The following is a 24,078-nucleotide window of genomic DNA, read 5'->3' as shown; positions in this document are numbered from 1 at the left end:
GGGAAGAGGATAAACTTTACATGGGTCCCAGAGGGAAGAAGAGCTGTATGGCTTTGTGCAAAAGGATGCAGAGGGCAATTCACAAATGTGTTCATGATGGGAGAAGCCCTTCCAGTCATTTTGGAAAGCCTCCAGGTTTTCCCAGATAACCTGCAAAGCAGGGAGGGGGGACACGGAGACATATCTGAGAAAGCTCAGCAAAACAAAACTGTTGGAAGGCTGCCTTCATGCCAGCCCAGTGGAGGGTGGCTAGTTAGGACAAGTGGGTCACTGCCCACCAACATTGGTCTGCCAGCCCCCACAGGGTGGCCCTGGCTGTCAGCTTCCTCTTCTTTGGTCTCAGTGTTGCTGTGATAGAATGAAGACGGGGAATAACTAGAAATTAGTTGGCTCTGCCTGTCCTCTCTGCCTTCTGCCCTACAAGTCCCAACAGGCACCGGTGGCCACCACTGCCAGTCTCTCCCTCCCTCTTCCAAGCAATCTTTCTCTTATTAAGAGGTGCAGGAAACAGTGGCGGGGGGGGCTCAATGCAACCAGGATATTCCTTCATGGAACTGGTCACTGAATGAAATTAATCAGGATGTGCAAAGCCCAGGGACCCTGGCTGGAAGCAACATTCCTGAGCATGTTCAGGGGTAGTTACCCCAAATGATGATGAAACAGTAAAGGTTCACCTGGCTCTACCACAAAGTCCTCTCCACAGCTCATAATGGGTCGGGATATGTGCACTGTGGGAATTTGCATTCTGAGCTGCCCCAAGTTCCAATTTGCCCTATCAACATATTGCGTTGAAAATAATCAGAATCATAGAATAATAGCGTTGGAAGGGGCCTATAAGGCCATCCAGTCCAACCCCCTGCTCAATGCAGGAATCCAAATGAAAGCATTCCCGACAGATGGCTGTCCAGCTGCCTCTTGAATGCCTCCCGTGTCGGACAGCCCACTAGCTCTCTAGGTGATTGGTTACATTGTCGTATGGCTCTAACCGTTAGGAAGTTTTTCCTGATGTTGGCTCCCATCTTTGCCTGCTTGCTTCTAGTAAAACATATTTCCATATGTTTAGGTGGTGTGATCTGTGGGACAGATCATCTAGCTGGGAAATGCTTTTAAATGGGACTGGCTGGAGCTAACTTCGGAAGTGTCGCTATTCTGAAAGAATCAATAGGTCTTATGGAGCCCATTATCATAACCTCATGTCCCTGGAACGGGAGCAAGGGATAAGCATGCTATTGTTAAATTAGGTGGTGCCATCTTAGCAAGGAAAACAGAAATGTAATGTTTGCTAATTGAACTATAAAACCCATGTCTCTCCTGATGTTGTTGGACTACAACCCCATCATAGAATCCTAGAATCGTAGAGTTGGGCCTATAAGGCCATCAAGTCCAACCCCCTGCTCAATGCAGGAATCCAAATGAAAGCATTCCCGACAGATGGCTGTCCAGCTGCCTCTTGAATGCCTCCCGTGTCGGACAGCCCACTAGCTCTCTAGGTGATTGGTTACATTGTCGTATGGCTCTAACCGTTAGGAAGTTTTTCCTGATGCTGGCTCCCATCTTTGCCTGCTTGCTTCTAGTAAAACATATTTCCATATGTTTAGGTGGTGTGATCTATGGGACAGATCATCTAGCTGGGAAATGCTTTTAAATGGGACTGGCTGGAGCTAACTTCGGAAGTGTCGCTATTCTGAAAGAATCAATAGGTCTTATGGAGCCCATTATCATAACCTCATGTCCCTGGAACAGGAGCAAGGGATAAGCATGCTATTGTTAAATTAGGTGGTGCCATCTTAGCAAGGAAAACAGAAATGTAATGTTTGCTAATTGAACTATAAAAATAATAATTACCTTTGATGTAAGGGAATGTGATGTCTCTCGGCACTGAGCCCTGATTGTATAAATTGAAGCTGTTACCATCACAGCCTAAACTAGATTAGAAGAGAACCTCTCAAATTACGTTCAGATAATACTGAATGTAAATAAAGTGCTGAATGGTTTATCTAGCAGTGAGAGGGCTCCCTACCTACCCTGCTCTTCTTTCTGTATCACTTTGTGGTCATAATGTAGCCCTTTTGACTTGCTCAGTCATTACCTCAAAACGTTAGCCTGATAGAATCCCAAGCTTCCCATGACGGATACAAGTTGCCCAGTGTGAATGTACTACATGAACCAGAGAAGTGTTGCTTGTCTTAGTGAAACAGTGGAGAGCCATCATCCTCCAGATGCCGAGGACCTGGGAGACCCACGCACCCAGAAGAAGAAGAGGTTCCCAGAAGATATGTGGAGGCTGGCACAAGGAGGAGGAATTCTGCCCAGTCTTAGCCAGAAACAGGAAATGATATGGGAAGTGACTTCCAGATGGGTGGAGACTAATAACCGGAGAGGAGTGGAGAGTGGAAATCAGATGAAGAAATGGGATAGACTGGATCGGGTAATTCTGAGAGATGGAGAAAACGAAGGATGTCCCATGCACCATGTGATGCCTAATGTGAAAAGCAGTGATTTGAGAGCATATGAGGAAACTTAAGCTAAGGAAGAAATATAGATGAAAGCATTGGGGTGACCTGTGAATGGCTCATGACTTATTTTTTTCTCCAGGTGTGGATGAATTAGAAGTAGCCTACAATACAATACCAGACCTAAGTAATCTGGGGCTTGTACCCAAAGTAGCGCTAAGTCTCTTGTTCCATTATCACAAGGATCTATGCTTGCACAATGGAAATTTCCCCCCTCTCCTCCCCCTGTGCACCCCTTAATCTGTTTGGGTTTTCCCCCAAACACTGCAGAGCAGATGTGGGGGAGGGCATGGGGGAGTGTGTGGGAAGAGGAAAGGGGGGAAAGTTGCATTATGCAAGCATTAATCCTTGTGCTAATGGAACAAGGGCTTTGGATATCACCCTAGATATTTAGGTATATAGTGGAACTTCAGTGTTCTTCAACCTTGGGTTCGCAAATGTTCTTGGACCATAACTCCCATCGTCCTTGAACATTGGCTAGCCTACTTGGAGGTTGTGGAAGATGTAGGCCAACAACATCTGGGGACCCAAGGTTGAGGATCATTGACCTAGGGTTCCCAATATGATGCTACAGAACAGCTTGGCTATTATCATGCTGGTTCTAGCCTAACCTTCCACTCATTGAACAGAGAATGGTCTGCCTAATTTGTGATGGACCATGATGAATGTAGCTTTGTACAGTAACTTGTTGCAACCTCCCCCCTTTCATAGCATGACTCAGAGTTAGGAAGTTTAACAACCCCTTAGGGTGATGTCATACATGATCAGTCTTGATGGGTCACAAGTTGGTCAGAACTGTGCTGAGATTTCTCATACAGGGAATGCTTGGTCAAGGGTGGGAGGCATTAAAACATGCAACAACCACCTCATCACTGAAATCTAGGGAGTACTATATCCCATGCTTTATGTGATTGTCTGATTGTAATGATCTACTGATTATGGAGTATATCTTACGGAGTAATGGTTCAAGGAGAACCTCCATGGGTAAACATTAGCCAGGCGCTTATTTTCTTTCTTTCTTCTGAGTTGCACTGACCAAAGAGGGATTAAAAGTTGGGGAAAGGGAAATGCAAAGAGCTTCTTTAGTAAACTAAAAAGAGAATTTGAGGAAATGAGTTTTAGAAGGCAAATAGGTTGACTGAAAGTGGGAAGGGGGAGAGACTCTATGTCCTATCATTGTAAATAAGCATGAAAATTATATGTCTTCTTTTTTTAAAAAAATCTACCAATGAAACAAGAGATGTTGGACATTATGTGGACCAAAGTAAAAACCTTACAGATTTCCTGTGTTTGTGTGTGTAGATTTTGATGTGCCTGATCCCCTGGGTAAAAACTTTGGCTCAAATTAGAAAGCAATCTATGGGTGTATCCAGTGCTAGTCCTACTCAGAGTAGACCCACATAAATTAATGGACCTTGTTAGTCTTGTCTACTAATTTCAATAGCTCTACTCTGAGTAGGACTAGCATTGGATTCAACCCTATGTTCTCAGAGTTGTCTCCAGCTGAACTTCGAAGTCCACACAAAGGAGGGGAGAGCCCTGAGATGTTCTCTTATTTTGGGCATCCCATAATCTTAATTTGATTATTCTCCCAGAGTTTGTTTAGGCTAGTTTCTTATGATACCTTGCTATCTTTAGGGGGCCAGCGTCATTTCTTTTCATGCTGCTACAGGGATGGGAAGCCTGTGAGATCCATGGCCAGGAATGATGGGAGTTGAACTATGCAAAGGGCCACAAGCTCCCCCTGCCTGTGCTGCTGTGTGTGAGAAGCCCCAGGTCCACCTCTGCTTCATCTCACTTCCTCCTCCTCATGCCTGCAATCATCCTCTTCCCTGAGAATTAAATTAATTGGAGGAAGCAGTGGCACAATTAGGTAGTTTTGGAGTAATGGAATCCCCCAACCCTTTCTCGATGGCAAAGTGAATTACTTACATCAAAATGTGGCAGACCAACCCTGATGCATTTGGAGGCCCTCCCGCTCATTCTGCTAAGCAGAACCCCTGGCTTCTGCCCTAAGTCCTGGCCTCAGAGCACAGGGCAGGAGCCACCAACTGGGTTCATTTCAAATATTATGGCTTCTCATAGTGCCAGAAATGAAGGAGCACCGGTTCTGCTGCAACTGGGGACGTAATGTAAGAACCCATTATAGACCACCATCCCCCAGAGCAGGCATAATGCACAGCCCAGTCATAGCATCAGGCATGGGGTCTGGAAGGAGGCCAGGTTGCTCCCCAAATGGATGGATGGCATTGGAAGCTAGCATTAGAACAAAAGAGACTTAGGAAATGGCAAACAGACTTGAAGATGAAAATAATGCAGAAAGGCAGAGAGAGCTGACTCGTAATGTTCATTGGGTCAGGTCGGGAGTGCATTAAGGAGTCAGTTGACAAATATATAAAAGGATATCAAGGAGAAGAAGGGGAGCATTTCACCTGAGACCAGGACAGTGATAAAATTATGGGGATGTAGATCAAAGTCAAACATTAGGAAGAGGTCTCGTTGGATCAGCACAGCATGGAACAGACAGCTTAGCAAGAAGGCAGGATCTTCTTCACTTTCAAGACCAAGTTGAATAAACATCTGTTGGGAATGGTTTAGACTGCAGGTTGCCAGTTCCAGAGGAAGGGGTTGCTAGAGTTCATCCACCCCACCCCACCCAAAAAAAACACATTTGCTTGAGTGATATTCAAAGCTGATTTGGCTGGTTCTTCCTCGGGCAAAATATCTGAGGAGTGCCAGAAGATTTTTAGTAAGAGGGAGTATTTTTTCCAGGGTGTGGAGAATGTCCCTGGAGCTAACCTAATGGGACATTAGGATTGAAATTGGATGTCTGCCACTAGGAGAAACATCTAAGGAATGCAAAACCGTATTATTAGGGGTAGCAAATATGGCTAGGGCAGGAATAGGGATTCTTTTATCTGGGGTGGGGGACCTGTGCGGCTATCCAGATATTGCTGGTCTCCACCTACCATCATCCCTGGCCATTGACCATGATGGTAGTTGGAGTCCAACAATGTCTGGAGAGCCACTGGTTTCCCACCCTTAAAATGGACCATCATTTGCCTTTACTGCCCCTACCTATCTCTATCACAACTCTGCCTTCTTTTAATGCAGGGGCGGGGACCTATGGCACTTCAGATGTTTCTGGATGACAACTCCCACCATCCCTAATCATTGTCCAGGCTTCTTGGGTCTGATAGGAACTTGATCCAATAATATATAGAGAGCCCCAGGTTCCCCATCACCTATCTTGTGGGGGGGGGAGGTCCCACATATCCTTAACTGAGATTCCATGACCTTCTGGGATCCATTCACCTCTGCATTTCCATTTCAGCAGTGTATATGGAGGAAAATTAGTCACCGAGCCCTAGCAGTGGCTTCACAGAGCATGTGGCTGTCCCCCTACACCACAGCTGCAAAACCCTTACGCGTCAGCCTCAACTCCTGCCTTGGAGCGTGACAGCCCTGACTGTCCTTGTTTTCCCTTTGTCGGTTTTAATTTATAATCATCAACTTGCCTGTGACGGTTCCCCTCCTCCAAACCTCAATGCTGTTCCCCAACCTCCCCACCCCCCACCCCAATAAATGTACAGGAGGTGGAGAGTGAAAGAAAGAAAGAAATTGCCACCTTGAAATTAGCCAAGGCGATTGCAGATGGCATAATGACACCACATAATCGTCGCAATTTAAGTCACAGAGAATCAAAGCTCGTTCACTCCAAACGTTTCTTCCCTCCCAACCTCCATCCCCAAAATTAAAGCATCTAAAAACAGGAGATTGCAAACAACATTTGACTCCTTAAGGAGGATCCATTTTGAGAATGGGGTGATAGGGACAGCCAGTAAGCCTCCGCTGACAGTAGATGACTTCAGTATAGGAGTGACACTTGAATTTACCCCACAGGGGGTAAGGAAGGAGGGAGGGAGGATGAACGCAGCTGCTCCATCTGTTCAGACAATGCCACGTTCCTCTCTCCACTCAATACTGAAGGCTCTTGAACGATCTTTCATCAGAATGACTCTGCGACATTAAAAATGCATTTCAATACATAGCTTGTTTAAATATTTAACCCTCCTCGGCTTTGAACGATTGATTCAGATCGGTGCTTGTTTAGATCTGTGGGAAATATCGATTTTCATAGAAATGGGTGCATAAATCCACCAGGCTCTGAGACGACCGCATATGCATGGAGAAAGGTAAGCCCAGCCCAGCCTTCCCCAGCCTGATGCCTTCCAGATGCTGTTGGCCACCTGACTCCCATGAGCCCCATCATGAGGATGGGAGATAGAGTTTGACAACATCTGGAGGGTACCACGTGGTGGAAGGCTGGGCTAGTCTATCAGGGTTCCATCTCAGAATGTGTGGTGTATAGAGAGAGAACTGCTGGTCTCTCACTTTTGTTTTTGGGAACAATGTCAATCAAACTCACCCTTCTTTACCACAATGGGGTCAGTACTAGGGATTTGCAGAACCACCTACGGTATTCCTCTGATTTATCACTCAGGTCTCACACTTTTGCTTTTCTTGATGGAACTGGCAATCCCACCCCATATATACGGTCTGCCTAGTAAATGTCGCAAGACGTCACCCTAAGAGTTGGCAATGACTCACACCATAAGTGCAGGGACACCTTTACCTTTACCTTTACCTTTACCTTTTAAGCAAGGACCTGCAAATTTGTCTTGGCATTTCTCTCGAGGTGGCATTGCACCACAACCCAGAATAAAGAGGTAGGACACAGATGTTGGACTAACTTTATTTAACTGTTCATCAATGCATCTCCAGCTGCCTGGCTACTTCTTTCCAACTTGCATCCTACGAACAAGCAAGCAGTGCCCTAAACAGAAGCAGTAGATGGTTCCACTTGCTCCCAGCTGACCATCACTAGCTCAGTGCCCCCCCCAGCCCCAATACTTTGAGTAAGGGCTGTAGATCAGTGGCAGAGCATCTGTTTTACATGCAGAAACCCCAGGTTCAATCCCTGGTATTCCAGGTATGGCTGGGGAAAAAAGACTCCTGCCTGAAATCCTGGACAGCACTGAACTGGAAGGACAAAATGGTCTGACTCAGTTTAAGGCAACTTCCTGCATTCCTCACTGTGTTCCTATGAGTGTTGGTTGAAACAGGTTTCAGAGGTGATCCTTTCCCCTGCTTCAGCCTTTTAAGACAAATCTAGGGTGCTCATCATTCCCCCTCTTTGTTGTCATCCCCAGAGCCCCACTGAAGCAACCAACCTATTTAATCTGCTCCCCCTGCCCCCAATGCCACTTATCTCTGGTGCTTTGCAGAGCAGTGTTGAGTGGGCAGAAACACTCTCCACAACCAGGGCCAACCAAGCTAACAGGGGGAAATCCCTACTCAGCCCCATATTTACCAGTTATACCCACACTGTTCCCTATGGGGCAAGAGGGTGGAGCTATGAGAAGACTGGAGGTGGGGGCAGCCTTTTAAAGTCCAGGCTCTGGACTTTATGGCTGAATGGCTGGATGGCATGTCTAGGTCAGACATCACAGGGGTCCACCTTCTCTGGGCATGGGAGCAAAGAACCCTCAACCTGTTGGCTTGTCCAATCAGGCTTGGAAGCATGGAGGCAGAATTTTATATTTTTATGACAATTGTAGCCCCGGGTCTTATTGACTTCCTTTTAGGAAGTGATATGTGAAGAGGAGAACATAAGAGAGCCCTGCTGGGTCAGGTCAATGGCCCATCTAGTCCGGCATCTTGTTTTCAGACCGGCCAACCAGATGTCCCTATGGCCAGCTCACAAGCAGGAACCGAGTGCAACAGTACACTCCCCACTTGTGATTCCCCACTTGTGGAGGTAGAACATAGCCATCATAGATTGTAGCCTTTGATAGCCTTATCCTCTATGAATTTATCTATTTACGCCCATATGTACCTGCCCAGGATTTAAGATCATTTGCCTCTGGTTTCCTCTGCGTGCCTGGAAAGAAAGACATTAGACTGACATTAGACTGACAGGCACGAGGGAGAGAGCTTTTTCAGCGGTGCCCCCCAAGCTTTGGAACACCCTACCCCAAGAAGTCTGCTCTGCTCCCTCCCTGAAGGTTTTCCAGAGACTTCTGAAAACGATCTTGTTCTGGAGAGCCTTTGGGAGGGACTCAAGGTAGAGCCTGACACTGATTTTATGCCTTCTATGTTAAATTTTACCCTTGTAGTCCCCTTTAGTACCACTCCCTATATATATGTATATAGGTGTGTGTGTGTGTGTGTGTGTGTGTGTGTAGAGAGAGGGGGGAGGGAGGGAGGGGGGGAGGGAAAGCCCTATTACAGGGTAAAAGGGTGGGATAGAAATATTTTAAATAAATAAATAAATCCTCTTTTCAAGCAGTCCCAAGTTGATGGTCATCATTATATATTGTGAGAATGAATTCCATAAAGCTTGAGTAATGCAGAAGAAATGTTACCCACACTGCTGTAACATCTTCCTAAGGATCCTGGAGGCTATTTGTGAGGAATAACCATAGCTTGGGGCTACAGCACATCCTTTCCATGTAGAAGATCCTACCTCCAGTTATATATATAAAAAAAGATCTCAGGTTGTAGGACTGGGAAAAGATGTTCTGCCTCAGACCATGGAGAGCTTTGGCTACAGCCAACAATGATGAATGAGACGAATCAGTGCATTTATTCAGTATGAGGCAGCTTCCAATGTTCATATGAAGAAGGCAGTAAGTGCTATCTTATGTCTCAATTATAATATTTCATATATAGAGAATGATTGGTCATTTGCGGAGTACAGTGTTTGTGACTGTGATGAAGTGTATTTTATTTATTTATTATTTGATTTATATCCCGCCCTTCCTCCCAGCAGGAGCCCAGGGCGGCAAACAAAAGCACTGAAAACACTTTAAAACATCATAAAAACAGACTTTAAAATACATTAAAACACCTTTAAAAACATTTTTAAAAAGCTTTCAAGACATCTTTAAAAAAAGGTTTAAAGGTAAAGGTGTCCCTGCACTTGTAGTGCGAGTCGTTTCCGACTCTTAGGGTGACGTCTTGCGACGTTTACTGGGCAGACCGTATATATGGGGTGGGATTGACAGTTCCTTCCCCGGCCTTTCTTTACCCCCCCCCCAGCATATGCCAGGTACTCATTTTACCGACCACGGATGGATGGAAGGCTGAGTGGACCTTGACCCCTTTTACCGGCCATGAGCAGAGCTTCGGCTGTGTTACCACCACTTACCACTCTGTGCCACGGAGGATCTTAAATAAATAAATAAAAAGGTTTAAAAACATATTAAAAAGCAATTCCAGCACAGACACAGACAGTGGGTATCTTTCTTTGCTGTCAGGTATGAGGGGCAGGCATGTGGGTCATGGTGGCAGAGGAGAGTTTCTGGTAGCCAAGATACAGGCAGAGGTTAATGCAAAATCCATCTTTGTCCCACATGCCTCCCATTATAGGGTGTCTGCATCCTTGTAGGGATGCTGTAATCAAGGCATGAAAGTGATCAGTTCACTTATGTCCCTTCGCCTGCCGTCTGCAGAGAGAGAGGAGTTAGCTCACTCAGTTTTGGCTGTAGCCCCGGCCACTCCAGCCTTTGGCCCCTCACACTGCTGGCATGTGGCCCCCAACAAATGACTCCAAAAAATGTCTCTCTCATAATCAACAACAAAGGTTCCCCACTTCTGCTGCATATAGGAAGAGCCAGGCTTTAGACAAATGGTCCAGCTGGTTGCTGATGAGGAAGCCCACAGAGAGGAAGAATACACAGAGACAATGGCTATAGCTCTGTGATATAGCATCTGCTTTGCATGCAGAAGGTCCCAGTGTCAATCCCCAGCAGCTCCAGGTAGAACTGGAAGAAAGCCCTGCCGGAAAACTTACGAGAGCCATCACAGGTCAGTATAGACCATAGTGAGCTAGATAGACCAACAGTCTGACTTGGTATACGACAGCTTCCTACATTTCAGTTTTAAGGCTCATACCATCCCTTTCAGTCTCTCAGCAAGGCAGCAACTGAGTCACCAGCCTGGTTCCAGACAGTGTGGAACACTTCAAATTCAAATTCCTATCTAACAGTTTGAACTTCAAGATGTGGTTGGCATCTCTTGGTGTGCATCAAATAGGGTATCTCATAATTTACTGTACATGATGGGTATCCAATTTGGTGCCCTCCAGATGTTGTTGGACTCCAAATCCCATCATCCTCAGCCAGCATGGTCAATGGTAGTTCAATCAAACACATGTTCCCCATCCCTGGGTTAGACAGTGTTGGACAAGGGCAAGGGAAAATCTGGTTCAAATCCCTATTCAGCCATCAACCTAATAGCTGCTTCTCCATGCAGTGGGGATTGTTTAACCACTAATTGGAGAAGAGCATTGCATCTGTATGCCAAGAGAGGAAGCAGAATACCAAATAGGATTATGGGAGTTGTAGTCCAACACCCAAAGGGCAACACACTGGCTACCCCTGTCATGCACTATCAAACACAAATGCCATTGCAATCTGTTAAATATATTTTAGATTTGTGGATGCCTACATACATGTTCCTTGCACTGAATTATTGGATTTTACTGTGTATATTTATATTCCTCTGTTGTACACCGCCCAGAGAGCTATGCTAGTCGGGCGGTATAGAAATTCAACAAATAAATTCAACAAATTAAACACAGTCCAATACAACAAAGAATTACTACCTGCCAACTGCTCATTACTATAACATAGCAAGGACTGGCATCAAATATCACAAAATATCGAATCTGATGGGTTATCTTTGGCATAAATCTGGGTACACGGAGAATGCCTGACATCATTTTCAGGGGGATTTCCAAGAGCAAATTCCTTTCATTTCTACTTCACACGGAGAAGCCCCTCTGCTTTCTTCTTCAGAGATTTCCTTGGAGAATTACGTTGCATTCTAATTGAGCTTCTGGTACGGGTTCTTTTTCCTCACTGTGATGTATAAGGGGACTAATAATAATAATCATTCAAATTAATATAATCAATCCTTGCAAAGCAGCCAAGCTCATCCACTCCTGAAGGGCACCGAACCCGTCATGTTCTGCCCTTCCGGCTTCTTTATTACACTTGAGGTGCCCTCGTAAACTGCAACGTCTCCCATGCCTTGTCAGAAAAGGGCATGTCCAACATTGTGGAAAGGAGAGGAAAACAATTTATCCTTGAGCAATTCCACCGTCCCTTTGCTGGTTTGCAATTAATTCTTCTGACTGAGCTTTTTAAAAACAAACAAACTAAACAAGATGCCAAGATTTTGGAAGAGAGAGGTCAGACCCTACTGGTTGTGAGCACTGCCTGGCAGGCTGCAAATTAGTACCTACAGCTTTTTTTTTTTCCCCCTGCCAAGCAAACACACTGTAGGATGCGGTAACTTGCTTTCCTGTCATCTGCAGATAAGAATGTAAGAAGAGCCGTGTTGGATCAGGACAAAGGGCCATCTAGTACAGCATCCTGTTCTCACACTGGCCACCCTCCAGGAAGTCTGCAAGCAGGACTTGAGCACAACAGCACCTGCTTGAGAACCCCAGCAATTGGTATTTGGGGGCATAATGCCTCCAGCATTGGAGGTAGATCAAGTAGTCATTGATAGTCTTCTCCTCCATGAGTCCTCTTCTAAAGCCATCCAAGCTGGTGGCCATCACTGCCTCCTGTGAGAGCAAAATTTCAAAGTTTAACTATGTGCTGAATTTAAGAAGTCTTTTCTTCTTCTCCTGAGTCTTCCAACATTCAGCTTCAGCTTGAGAAGGAGATACTTTCCATTATCGTTTTGCCATGGGGATATTATTTATTTATTATTTATTTATTTATTAATTGTGCTTTTATACCGTCCTTTAGCAATAGGCTCTCAGGGCGGTGTACAACAATAAAAACAGGTTAAAATACAAGTGAGTATAAATAAAATGCACTATAAAACATATGTGAAAACAAGATTGCAACAACAACAACAAAAAATTAACATTTGAAATTTAAAATTTAAATTTAAAAAGCCTGGGCAAAGAGGTAGGTCTTTACCTGGCGCCGAAAAGATAACAAAGAAGGCGCCAGGCGTATCTCGTCAGGGAGGTCTTTCCATAATTCGGGGAGCCACTACTGAGAAGGCCCTAGTTCTAGTTATTGCTCTCCGGGCCTCGCTATGCGTTGGAACCCGGAGAAGGGCCTTCGACGTCAAGCGCAGCGAACGGGTACATAGCGGGAGAGGCGTTCCGCCAGGTATTGCGGTCCGATATTGAAGGGGATAGTCACCTCACAGTGGGTTTTTTCATCTAAAATAATTATGTAGTGTGACTGAACCATAAGAGAGGCTTTCAATATTTATGGGGGGTTAGAATGCTGCTGCTGTGGGGGCTTACATCATTTGGATGATTGTCTCTGTACTCCTGGAATGCCTGCCCAAACAGTAGCAGCTAGACAGTGTGGTGTACTGGTTAGATTGTTAGACTAGGAGCTGGGAGAGTAGGGTTCAGATCCCAACACAGCTATGAAGCTCACTGAGTTACCTTGGGCTAGTCACCAGCTGTTAGCCTAACCTACCTCACAGGACTATTTTGTGGACAATACAGAGAGGGAGACAACCATGTATGTATGCCACTTTGAGTTCCTTGGAGGAAAGATGGGATATAAATGCAATAATAAACCAATCAATTAAAACATTTGTTAAGATGCTAATAGGGTTCTTCTATGGAGTAGCAATCAAAGGGGAGATGAACCTGACTCCTCCCTAATCATAACACAGGTGACCCACATTGGGCCTTGCTAACAACTCAGCAGACACACACATATGGTGCAGAACTAGGAGACCCACTATGTCTGTCACTCCTCCCTGACATCCTCTGGCTAGGGTGTTGGGTCCTCATTCACCTGGTAGCCAGCCACTGACAGAAGCCTAATGGTTTTCAGCAAACAGTCTCACTGCTGTCCACAGTCTGTTCATTTGGAAACAGATGATGAGAAAAATCTAAATCTAATCACTTGATCACTGCAAGCACTGGCTTGCAGGTGCAAACAACCCATCCCAGATCAGCCAAAGATTTGTCACCTATAAACATAGTTCACACGTTGAGTTCACACAAGCAGCTGGGGGTTGTCAAGTGCTGAAATCAAATGATAAGCAATGCATATGTGCGTGAACTGGTCCCTTCTGCTCTTTCCTCCAATGAATCCGTTAAAGGCTACCCTGAATTTTGTACCACCAGCCAAGGAAGTCGTAACGAAAGTAAGCTGGATTTAGAACGAAACAGTGGTTTTCTAAGACGAGTATATGCTCGTTGATTCCTGACAGGCCACCTCTGCAGAATAGCCCATCTGAAACAAGCAGGCCCTTAAATATTATGCAACACCTTACATTTATTGTACCTGTTGTTGATTTTTATTCTTCTTTCTTTTCTTCCCCCCCTTTTTATTTTTGCATAAAAATATCTGCTATTTGCAGGTAGTTGATTGAATTTCCAGCAGATGCTTAGCAGGCCATTTCAGTTGTCAGCCCGAAGCAGGTAATGAGAATTTATCAGCACCTTGTTCACATTTGCAGCTGATCTCTCACCCATGCATTTCAATAAATATTGCTTTTATTTATCGAGATGCATTTGGAATTAGCAGCTTATTTTCTTCCATTGTATTTCGGTGCGCTCTCAGATTATTTATTTATTTATTTTTTAAAAAATAAACGGGCTGGCTAAACAAGCCGGCAAGTGTTTATCATACCGTGTTCGCAGATGCCGGCTTGAATTGAGATGTTGGCACAGCCGACACCTCCTTTGACGTCAATAGCGATAATTGCATTAATGGCGAGACAAGGCGGTCGTTTCTGAAAGTCGCTGGAGGAAAAATGCGACATGGGGAGATGAGAGCCATTGTTTCATAAAAAAAATAAAGAAACCTATAATTTTTATTGAATGCAGAAGGATGAAAAAAAATATTGTTTAGAAACCACTACAAGTAATAGCAGACATATCATAAGCCTTGTCAGCCGTCATCTCAGCTATGGCAAGCTGAGTGTGATTTGGGGGGAGAAAGGAATATGTTAAGTGTTCTGGCAATTAGAATGCTAGAGTGTAGTTGTTTCTTCACATGTCGAGAAGGATCTTAAACATTTTGGTTTTTCCATTGTACTTCTTGTGCAAAGTATGTAAGTTGCATTCCTGCAGTGAAGTGGAATGGGAAGAAATCGGTTAAGAGTGCCGTTGCCACAAATTCAGCATGTTGTGAGTGCATTCCAGAAACTATTCTTGAATCACCATGTGTGTTTCCTCTAGGGCTGTGCTGAAAAATCATCCTGTGTTGTTGCTGTTGTTTTACCACTCTCCACCAATTCACGAGAAAAGGAAATGCATTTGAAAATCATGGAAGGGAAGAGAATTTTTTGGAGAAATTGCCATGGGTGGGGTGCAAGGCTTTTGTTGTATTTATCTTATTTTCAAGGTGGTCAAGGTGTGTTTGTGACTGTCCTTCCTTCCATTCCACAATGCTTGGACGTCACAAAGGAACAAAAATCAAGGACTGCACCTATCTCAGGTGCTCAATAGCCAGCCTCCCTGGCTTTGCAGGCATCAAATAAAGCTCAGGGACAGACATTGTGAGGTACCTCCTCTCATCCAGGAAGGCTGCAGAGTGCTAGAGGGATGTTTAATGGAAACACACCCATGCCACCGATGGCCACCTCACAAGGATAAAATGAGCCCCACCTTGAGTCCACCAAAATTCTAAGGAGTTCTAAAGCAGATATGGGAACCTCCAGCCTGTGGGATGGTCTTGGCCTACCAGGGGAGTCCAGTTTGGACTGCAAGGCCATTTCCTGCAAGCATGTGCATCTGTCAACCAGCTGGGGATTAAATTCTGGTCAGTTTGGCTATTGGGCTTTTATTCCTAGCAGGGAACAGGCAGGCACAACCAAAGAAAGCCTTTTAAATGCAGACTTCAAGAAGCATCTTGCCAGCCCTGTGACTAGCATTTTCCAAAGAACTAAGCATAGGGCTAGCAATGCCCCCTTGTGCTGGGGTCCCCAGTGACAGCTGGTGGCTCCATTTCAGTGGGGCAATGGAATTCACTCCAGGTTTTAGTTTGAACTTTCAATGAGCTATCTAAGGTGCTTCAGCACACAAAGTATTTTGACAGGTAGATGGGAATACCTGCCTGTCAATAATGTGTTGCCATAATGACGTTGTGTGTTTGACAAGTGGGCATCCCCACAGCCTGTCAAATGTGGCCTGCAAGACTGATTCTGATATGGATCTGGCCCACGGAGGCAAAAAGGTTATCCACCCCTGTTCTAAAGTGTCCTGATAATGAGGCAGAAAACTTGAAGTCTCTTGGTCAGGGGAAGAAAACCTCCAAGAAATTGAAGGACAGGTTTTGGCAAAGAACTTGTTTTTTGCATTTAGATATTGCCACATCACTCTACACTTTATGGTCACTGAGCAGTGTACAGCACATCAAAACATGTCAATATATATTTCTAAAATCAAGTTTAGAATACAAAACAAACTAAAATAACAGAAGATAAGACAACAACAGGTACCATACACTGACCTCAAAAAAATCACACTTCCAGAAGCCAGCCTCCTGAAAGAGTATAACACTGAGGTGAGATGCACCTCAACGGGAAGATGTTTCCAGAGTTTTAGAGCTGCCACTGAAAAGGGCATACGATGGGCAAAGGATGGGGGAGAAATTCAGTTCATATTTGTAGATGAAACAATCTAATTCACACATAGCAAAACAATATGTGAACTGAAATGCAGCCACCCTTCAAAACTTACATTCCTCCAAATTTTTACGGACTGTTCTTCAGCCGAGTAATGTGTACAAAATGCATATACTAGGGTAAAGCATGCATAAAAATGCATATAAATAAAAATGCATATAAATAAAAACAGCATAGAAAAATGCATTATATAAGGGGAAATGTGTGTGTTATCAGGCAAATTGCATACAAAGATACAAAGATTAGGAGAAATCCACATTAAAATACTGATGAATTTTTACAGGACTTGTTTTTCTTTTTCTTTTATTTGCAAACTGATGTGGAAATGTTGAGAAATGAATTTAAGAGTGGGAAACTGTGAAACTGAGAGAACCCCATGATTCTCCCATGGACCCCACACTACTAACCTCATCCATCATAGGGACCACTGAGAGAACCTCATTAACTGATCTTAAGGGCAGGTGGTGTGGGGACATGTACAGTCAGTTCCTATTGGAATTTTGGCTATAGAAAAAAAAATTAAGCAAACTTCAAGGATGCTAGCTGAGCCAAAGGTATGAAGAACTTTTAGGACAGTTCAGTAACCCTAGCAATATGTCCAAACGGGTTCTTCATTTCCTTTTCTTCTTCTTGTTTTAACTATATCAAAAGGCTGCCTTTAAGTTGTAATGGTTGATGCCTGTGGTAATTTATAATAAGAACAAATTACAGCAGTTCACTGCAAAAGCAATTCACATCTACAAATAAAAAATGTGTGGAAATAGGATTTAAATTGCACAGCCTTCTTTGGAAGGGGGATAAGTGCTTGCTGAAGGCTCATCCAGCCTTTTTCTGGATTTGTGAAACTCCACAATAGCACAGAGCAGGAGTAAACTTGTAACAGTCAATTGCTGATAAAGAAAGTAATATTTTCTGTCTTAAAACCCCACACAAGCAACAGTTGAATTCACAGATATTTATACTTCACTTGAGGCATAGCTCATGTTACCCACGACGGCCTTGACATGAAGGCTACTTGAAATAACCACAATGGTTGCCAAGGTTGTGGTTTGTAATACCTGGTGCATTCTCTGTTGTGGGGGGAAAAAAAACAGCTGTGCTTGGGGGGGGTGATCTTTGTATGAGTTGGCAAACCAAAAAAGGAAAGGTCGGAAGGAAAGTTTTCTATGCAAAGAAAAATGGAAAGCAATTTGTGGGTTGATAGTACCTAGGGAATAGATGAATATTGATATTTCTGACCCATTTCACTGTTACAATTTGTATTATTTATTTATTAATTAAATTTATAACCCACCCTTCCTCCCAGAGGAAGCCCAGGATGGCAAACAAAAACACTACTAACACTTTAAAACATCTTAACATTGCTTTTGATGGGGTCATACTCACGCTGAAAGAGCAGGATCGTAGTCTGGGGTTACTGCTGAATCCATCTTTGTCACTAGAGGCCCAGATGACCTCAGTAGCTAGGAGTGCATTTTACCAGCTTCAGCTGGTAAGACAGCTACAGCCGCTTCTGGACTGGGATACCCTGATGCCTGTAGTCCATGCACTGGTAACCTCCAGGCTGGATTACTGTAACACACTCTATGTGGGACTGCACTTGAGGTTGGTCTGGAAGCTGCAGGTGGTGCAAAATGTGACGACGCGACTGCTGACTAGGGCAGGGTGCCGCCAACATGTGACCCCTCTGCTGAAAGAATTGCAGTGGCTGCCCATTAGCTACCAGGCCAAGTTCAAGATTCTGGTTTTGGTGTGCAAAGCCTTATGCAGCTTGAGACCAGGATACCTGACAGATCGGCTTACCCTTTATATACCCAGTTGATTTCTGCACTCTGCAGGTGAAGGCCTCCTATAGATACCAACTTATCTGGAGGTCCATTCTGCACGACATAGGAAACGGACCTTTAGTGTTGTGGTGCTGACACTTTGGAATTCCCTCCCCTTAAATATAAGACAGACACCATCTCTGTTGCCTTTTTGGTGCCTACTGAAGATCTCCATAGAATCATAGAATAGTAGAGTTGGAAGGGACCTATAAGGCCATCAAGCCCAACCCCCTGCTCAATGCAGGAATCCAAATCAAAGCATTCCCAACAGATGGCTGTCCAGCTGCTGTTACGAGGCAGGGCCATGGAGCCTGCTAAACTACAATTCACACCCCACACCCCCACCTAATGGTATGGCTGGTTATGCTTTCCCACGAGGTTTTGTGCGAAGAGTAACAAGGGCAGAAATTAAGATACAAAACTAAAGCTACAGCATAAATGTTCTGCATAATTGTTATCTTGTCCTTTGGCAAATTTCCCTCACCCACAGTGAATCCCATTGTTTGTTAGGAGCCTTAGTTTTCAGGGTCAGTTAGAGATACACACACACATACACAACATGACCAGACTTTCATACCCTCCTTGGCAGGAGGGGGAGAGAGGAAAAAGTATTTTAAAACCGAGGCTTGAAGGTAGAGAAAGGGGAGAAGAAGAAAGAGGAAGGGGGGCTGAGGAACATCAGAGCTCCCACACACGCGTACAACGCTCTCAAGGAACGCATCAAGGACTGCAGGGACAGAACCGGGGAGACTCTGGGTCTCGGTGCAAAACCTTGAGACCAAGAGATTCCTTCCTGGTTTTGGATCAGAGCTCTTCCACATAGCTTCAGCTGTATTCAGCCACCCACTCCGGGCATAGGATAGGTAATCTCTCCTACCTTTCACCTCTTATAGTAATAGGGTCCTTTCATTTCTTTAGTTTAAAGTTATGAATGGGTTAGGATATTAATGATAAATGCTGCCACGCACCCAAGTAATTCTGTAATGCTTTTCTACTCTTTCTCTCAATAAAATCAAGCTTTGCTTTATTTTGGTTTGGACCTGCATTTCTTGGCTTAAATAGATACACCATTTAGGCACATATCAGGGCAAAGCGCTTGTTTTATCCCTAGCAAAAGATCCCCTCCTCTCAAGGAGGTGTGCTTCATGGGACATGAGGGTGGCAAATGCACACACTCAGGTTCCCAAGAGCACTTGTCGTAACACTGCCTCTCGAATGCCTCCAGCGTTGGAGAGCTCACTATTTATTTATTTATTATTTGATTCATATCCCGCCCTTCCTCCAAGCAGGAGCCCAGGGCAGCAAATAAAAGTGCTAAAAACACATCAAAACTTCATAAAAACAGACCTTAAAATACATTAAAACAAAACAACTTTAAGAACATTTTTTTAAAAAACTTTTAAAAACATCTTTTTAAAAGGGTTAAAAAACATGTTGTTTAAAATAATAATAATAAAAATATTAAAAGCAATTCCAGCCGAGAGGCAGACTGGGATAAGGTCTCTACTAAAAAGGCTTGTTGAAAGAGGAAAGTCTTCAAAAGGTGCCGAAAAGATAGCAGAGATGGCGCTTGTCTAATATTCAAAGGGAGGGAATTCCACAGGGTAGGTGCCGCCACACTAAAGGTCCGTTTCCTATGTTGTGCAGAACGAACCTCCTGATAAGATGGTATCAGCGGGAGGCCCTCACCTGCAGAGCGCAGTGATCGACTGGGTATATACCTCTCTAGGTAATTGGTTCCATTGTCGTATGGCTCTAACAGTTACGAAGTTTTGCCTGATGTTCAGTTGAAATCTGGCTTTCTGCAACTTGAACCCATTATTCTGTGTCCTGCATTCTGGAATGATTGAGAAGAGATCCCAGCCCTCCTCTGTGTGACAACCTTTCATGTACTTGAAGAGTGCTATCATATCTCCCCTCACTCTTCTCTTCTCCAGGCTAAACATGCCCAGTTCTTTCAGTCTCTCTTCCAAGTATCCCCCATCTTATAACTGTGAGTTTGGTTTCTTTTTCCTAAGGTTGCATGTATCCCTGTTAAATTTCATTCTGTTACTTTCAGCCCAATGCTCCAGCTTATCAAGGTCCCTTTGAATTTACTTTCTGTCTTCCACGGTGTTAGCTGTGCCCTCCAATTTTGTATCATCTGCAAATTTGATAAGCATGCTCTGTACCTCCCCATCCAAGTTGTTAATAAAAATGTTGAAGAGTACTGGGCCCAGGACTGAGCCCTATGCTACCCCACTCATTGCTTCCGCCCAGTTTGAGATGGAGCCATTGAGAAGGAACTTTCATCTTTCAACAAGCCTTTTAAGTAGAGACCTTATCCCAGTGGAATTGGCCTGGGCTCCTACTGGGAGGAAGGAAGAGATATTAATCAATCAATCAAACAAACAAACAAACAAACACTTTCCTTTGTCCGTCCTGAATCTTCCTACATTCATCTCCATTGGAGGGCCATATGCAAAAAGGAGGAAAACTCCTCTCTATCCACTTTCTCCATGTCATGCATAACTGTATATACTTGCCTTTTCTGTAAACTAAAAAGCCTGAAATGCTGTAACCTTTTCTCATAGGAATGACTCTCCATCCCCTTGATCATTCTGGTTAAAGAAAGAATTGGGCTTTCCTCTTGGGTGGTTGCACAGTGCTGAGAGGAAAATACTGGTCCTTCCTCCACTCTGTGGCCTCAAAATGGCTACTCAAAAGGCTCACTGTTACATAGACCAGAATGCTTCCTGCTGGCAGAAGACCATTGTGTCTTTGGGGGGTAGTGGTGACTGTTCCCTGCAGTGGGCAGTTTGACTCTCTCGGTTAAGTCTTCTGGAAACACTTGCTCCAGTCTTAGCTTTTCAGGTCACCTGCTCTGTTTGTGTTCCTTTCTAGGCTAGATTACATAGAATTATCCTTTGGAGGGGGAAGGGAGGTATATTGAATGACCTTTGATCCATTCAAATTCTTGTTATGTGGGTGTGGGGAGAAGGACAAAATAGGCCGTGGAAATCCGTATGGTTATCTTTGAAGCACTTAAGTGTATGCCAGACGACATTCCATGCCCTTGGCTTTTAGATAAAAAACATTGTCATTCACATCTTCTTGAGTCATTAAACGTCTCCCAGTTTTATGACAAGATGGAATTAGCACCAAACTTGTGATGCCATTGGTAGCCTGAGGGTGGCTTTAGCCACTGCGATGACACGGCTCTAATAACAAAAGACGGAAAACGATGTGCCATTAAGTCTGTCAATGCTGACTCTGAGTTATGGCAAGGAAGCCATTTTGCTTTAGCTTTCTCTCTCTCCTTGGCTGTGTGTTCCTGTGCCCATGCATACTAGGAGAGAACAGGAAACATACCCTCCAACATTGGCAAAGAAGTGAAACAGACACAAGCTTGGGGTCCATTAAGTGACCCATAGCATTGCTACATTTTATAGTTGTGGGAAGAACCCCCTGGACAAAGATAGCTTTTATTTATTTATTTTTCATTCTATTTATGAATCACTCCCTATGCAATATTATAATGTACAAAATACAATAAAAACTTAAAAGACCGTTAACAACTCACACACAAAAAAGATCACAGAATACAGACTAGAAGCCCATGGCAGAGATGTTTTCATCCAGCTGGAAAAAACCTTGTCTTCAGTTGTTTGAGGGAAATGGCAAATAGTGGGCTGCAGCTTCTGGTCCAACCTCAAGGGCAGCCCCACATAGAGCACATTATTTATTTATTTATTATTTGATTTGTATTCTGCCCTTCCTCCCAGCAGAAGAATCCAGTATGAAGTTTACTAGTGCATGGACTACAGTGGTCAGGCTATCCCAGTCCAGAAATGGCCACAGCTAGCTTATCAGCTGAAGCTGGTAAAAGGCACTCCTAGCCACTGAGTCACCTGGGCCCCTAGCGACAAAGATGGATCCAGGAGCACCCCCAGACTACAAACCTGCTCTTTCAGAGTGAGTACAACCCTATCCAAAGCAGACATCTGTCCAATTATCTGAACTCAGGAACCACCAATTCACATCGCCTCCATCTTGCTAGAATTCAGACTCAGTTTATTGGCCCTCATCCAGCCCACCATTGAGTCCAGGTAGCGATCCAGGGCTTGCACGGCCTCTCCCAATTCAGATGTTACAGAGAAATAGAGCTGGGTATTGTCAGTGTACTGCTGACACCTCGCCCCAAATCTCCTGATGACCACGCCCAAGGGCTTCATATAGATGTTATACAGCATCAGGGAAAAGATGGCACCCTACAGCACCCCACAGAACAACTGCCAGGGGGCCAAAAGACAATTGCCTAATGCTATTCTCTGAAAATGATCCTGGAGATAGGATCAGAACCGCTGTAAGGCAAGGCCTCCAATACTCATCTTATGAAGTCAGCCCAAAAGGACACCATGGTTAATGGTATCAAAAGCCGCTGACAGATCAAGTAAGAATAACAGGGTCACACTCCCCCTGTCCTTCCCCTGAGTCCAGGCTACTTCTTCACACAGCGCCTAGTTAATTTATTTATTTATTTCATTAAACTTATAGACCGCCCCATAGCCGAAGCTCTCTGGGCGGTTCACAAGAACAAGAAAATATCAAAAATACAATAAACATGTAACAATATAAAACACATTAAAAATTTAAAATGTTAAAATGATTAAAACAATGTCAGCGCATACTAAACGTATTAAAATGCCTGGGCAAAGAGGAAAGTTTTAACCTGGCGCCGAAAAGATAGTAACGTTGGCGCCAGGCGTATCTCCTCTGGGAGGTCGTTCCACAGTTCGGGGGCCACCACAGAAAAGGCCCTTTTCCGCGTTGCCACGGAAGTATGGAATTCGCTCCCACAAGTGGCAGTGATGGTCTCCAACTTGGGCGGCTTTAAAAGAAAACTAGACAAAACCTATGAAGGATAAGGCTATCAATGGCTACTAGCCATGATGGCTATGATCTGCCTCCATAAGTTGGAGGTAGTATGTTTCTGAAAACCATTTGCTGGAAACTGCAGAGGGGATATGTTCTTGTGCTAAGGTCCAGGATGCTGGATGAAATGGGTCATTGGCTTAATCCAGCACAGTCTTCCTAGGTTCTTATGTTCAGAATTGGCCTGATGATAATTTGGCCTAGGACTTTACATGATCAACAACTGGACTTTGGCCTTGCTTGCTTAGCTTTTAAGTCATGCTTCAAGTTCCTCTGCTCATCATCCTGCTTATTCCTCCACTGTCTCCCTGCGTTTGAATGCCTTTTCAACTCTGCCAGCTTCCCAATCTCCTTGCATTCATTTTTTCTTGCTACCTGTCTGTGTTTTCCTTGCATCCCCACAGTGTTCATTTGGGATTTTTTTTATAGTTTGCATCTCTTGTCCTTGCTGGCAACTGCATTTGCCTCCGGCTTGACCCTCTTGTAGATCTGTCCTCCTACCCCAACCAACTCTGATGCTGATCCTGCTGTAATCCATACTTTTGATCCTGGTGCACTCAGCTTCTACAACCTAACAGTCTGAGCTCATAATGTCTGGAAGTTCCAGAAAATACTTAAAAGTGTACTTATTAGGTAAAAAACTAACCTCACCCTCTGACATTTTGCCACTTGGAAAGCTTGTTCATACATTACCCTGAACACAGATATAAGTTGTCTCTACATGTCCACAAGCACTTGTGTAAAATAATGTGTATGCTTGTTGATTTGTACAGCTCAACTGTTGTGCACACAGCCTGTACACTCATTGAACATTACATGTCAGCAACTGTAAATAGTGTACAGCTCAAGTAGTTGTGCATACAGACTACACATTATATGACAGTTTCGTGTTCACATATATATTCATAAGACTGGAGAGGCTTGAGTTAGGAAAAAGAAACCAAATGCACAGTTATAAGATGGGGGATACTTGGTTCAGCAATACAACATGTGAGAAGGATCTTGGAATTGTCGTTGATCACAAGCTGAATATGAGCCAACAGTGTGATGTGGCTGCAAAAAAGGCAAATGCTATATTAGGCTTCATTAACAGAAGTATAGTTTCCAAATCGTGTGAAGTATTAGTTCCCCTC

Source organism: Rhineura floridana, chromosome 1, assembly GCF_030035675.1.
Source record: "Rhineura floridana isolate rRhiFlo1 chromosome 1, rRhiFlo1.hap2, whole genome shotgun sequence".
Lineage (NCBI taxonomy): Eukaryota > Metazoa > Chordata > Lepidosauria > Squamata > Rhineuridae > Rhineura > Rhineura floridana.
Note: the sequence above shows the minus strand (reverse complement) of the source record.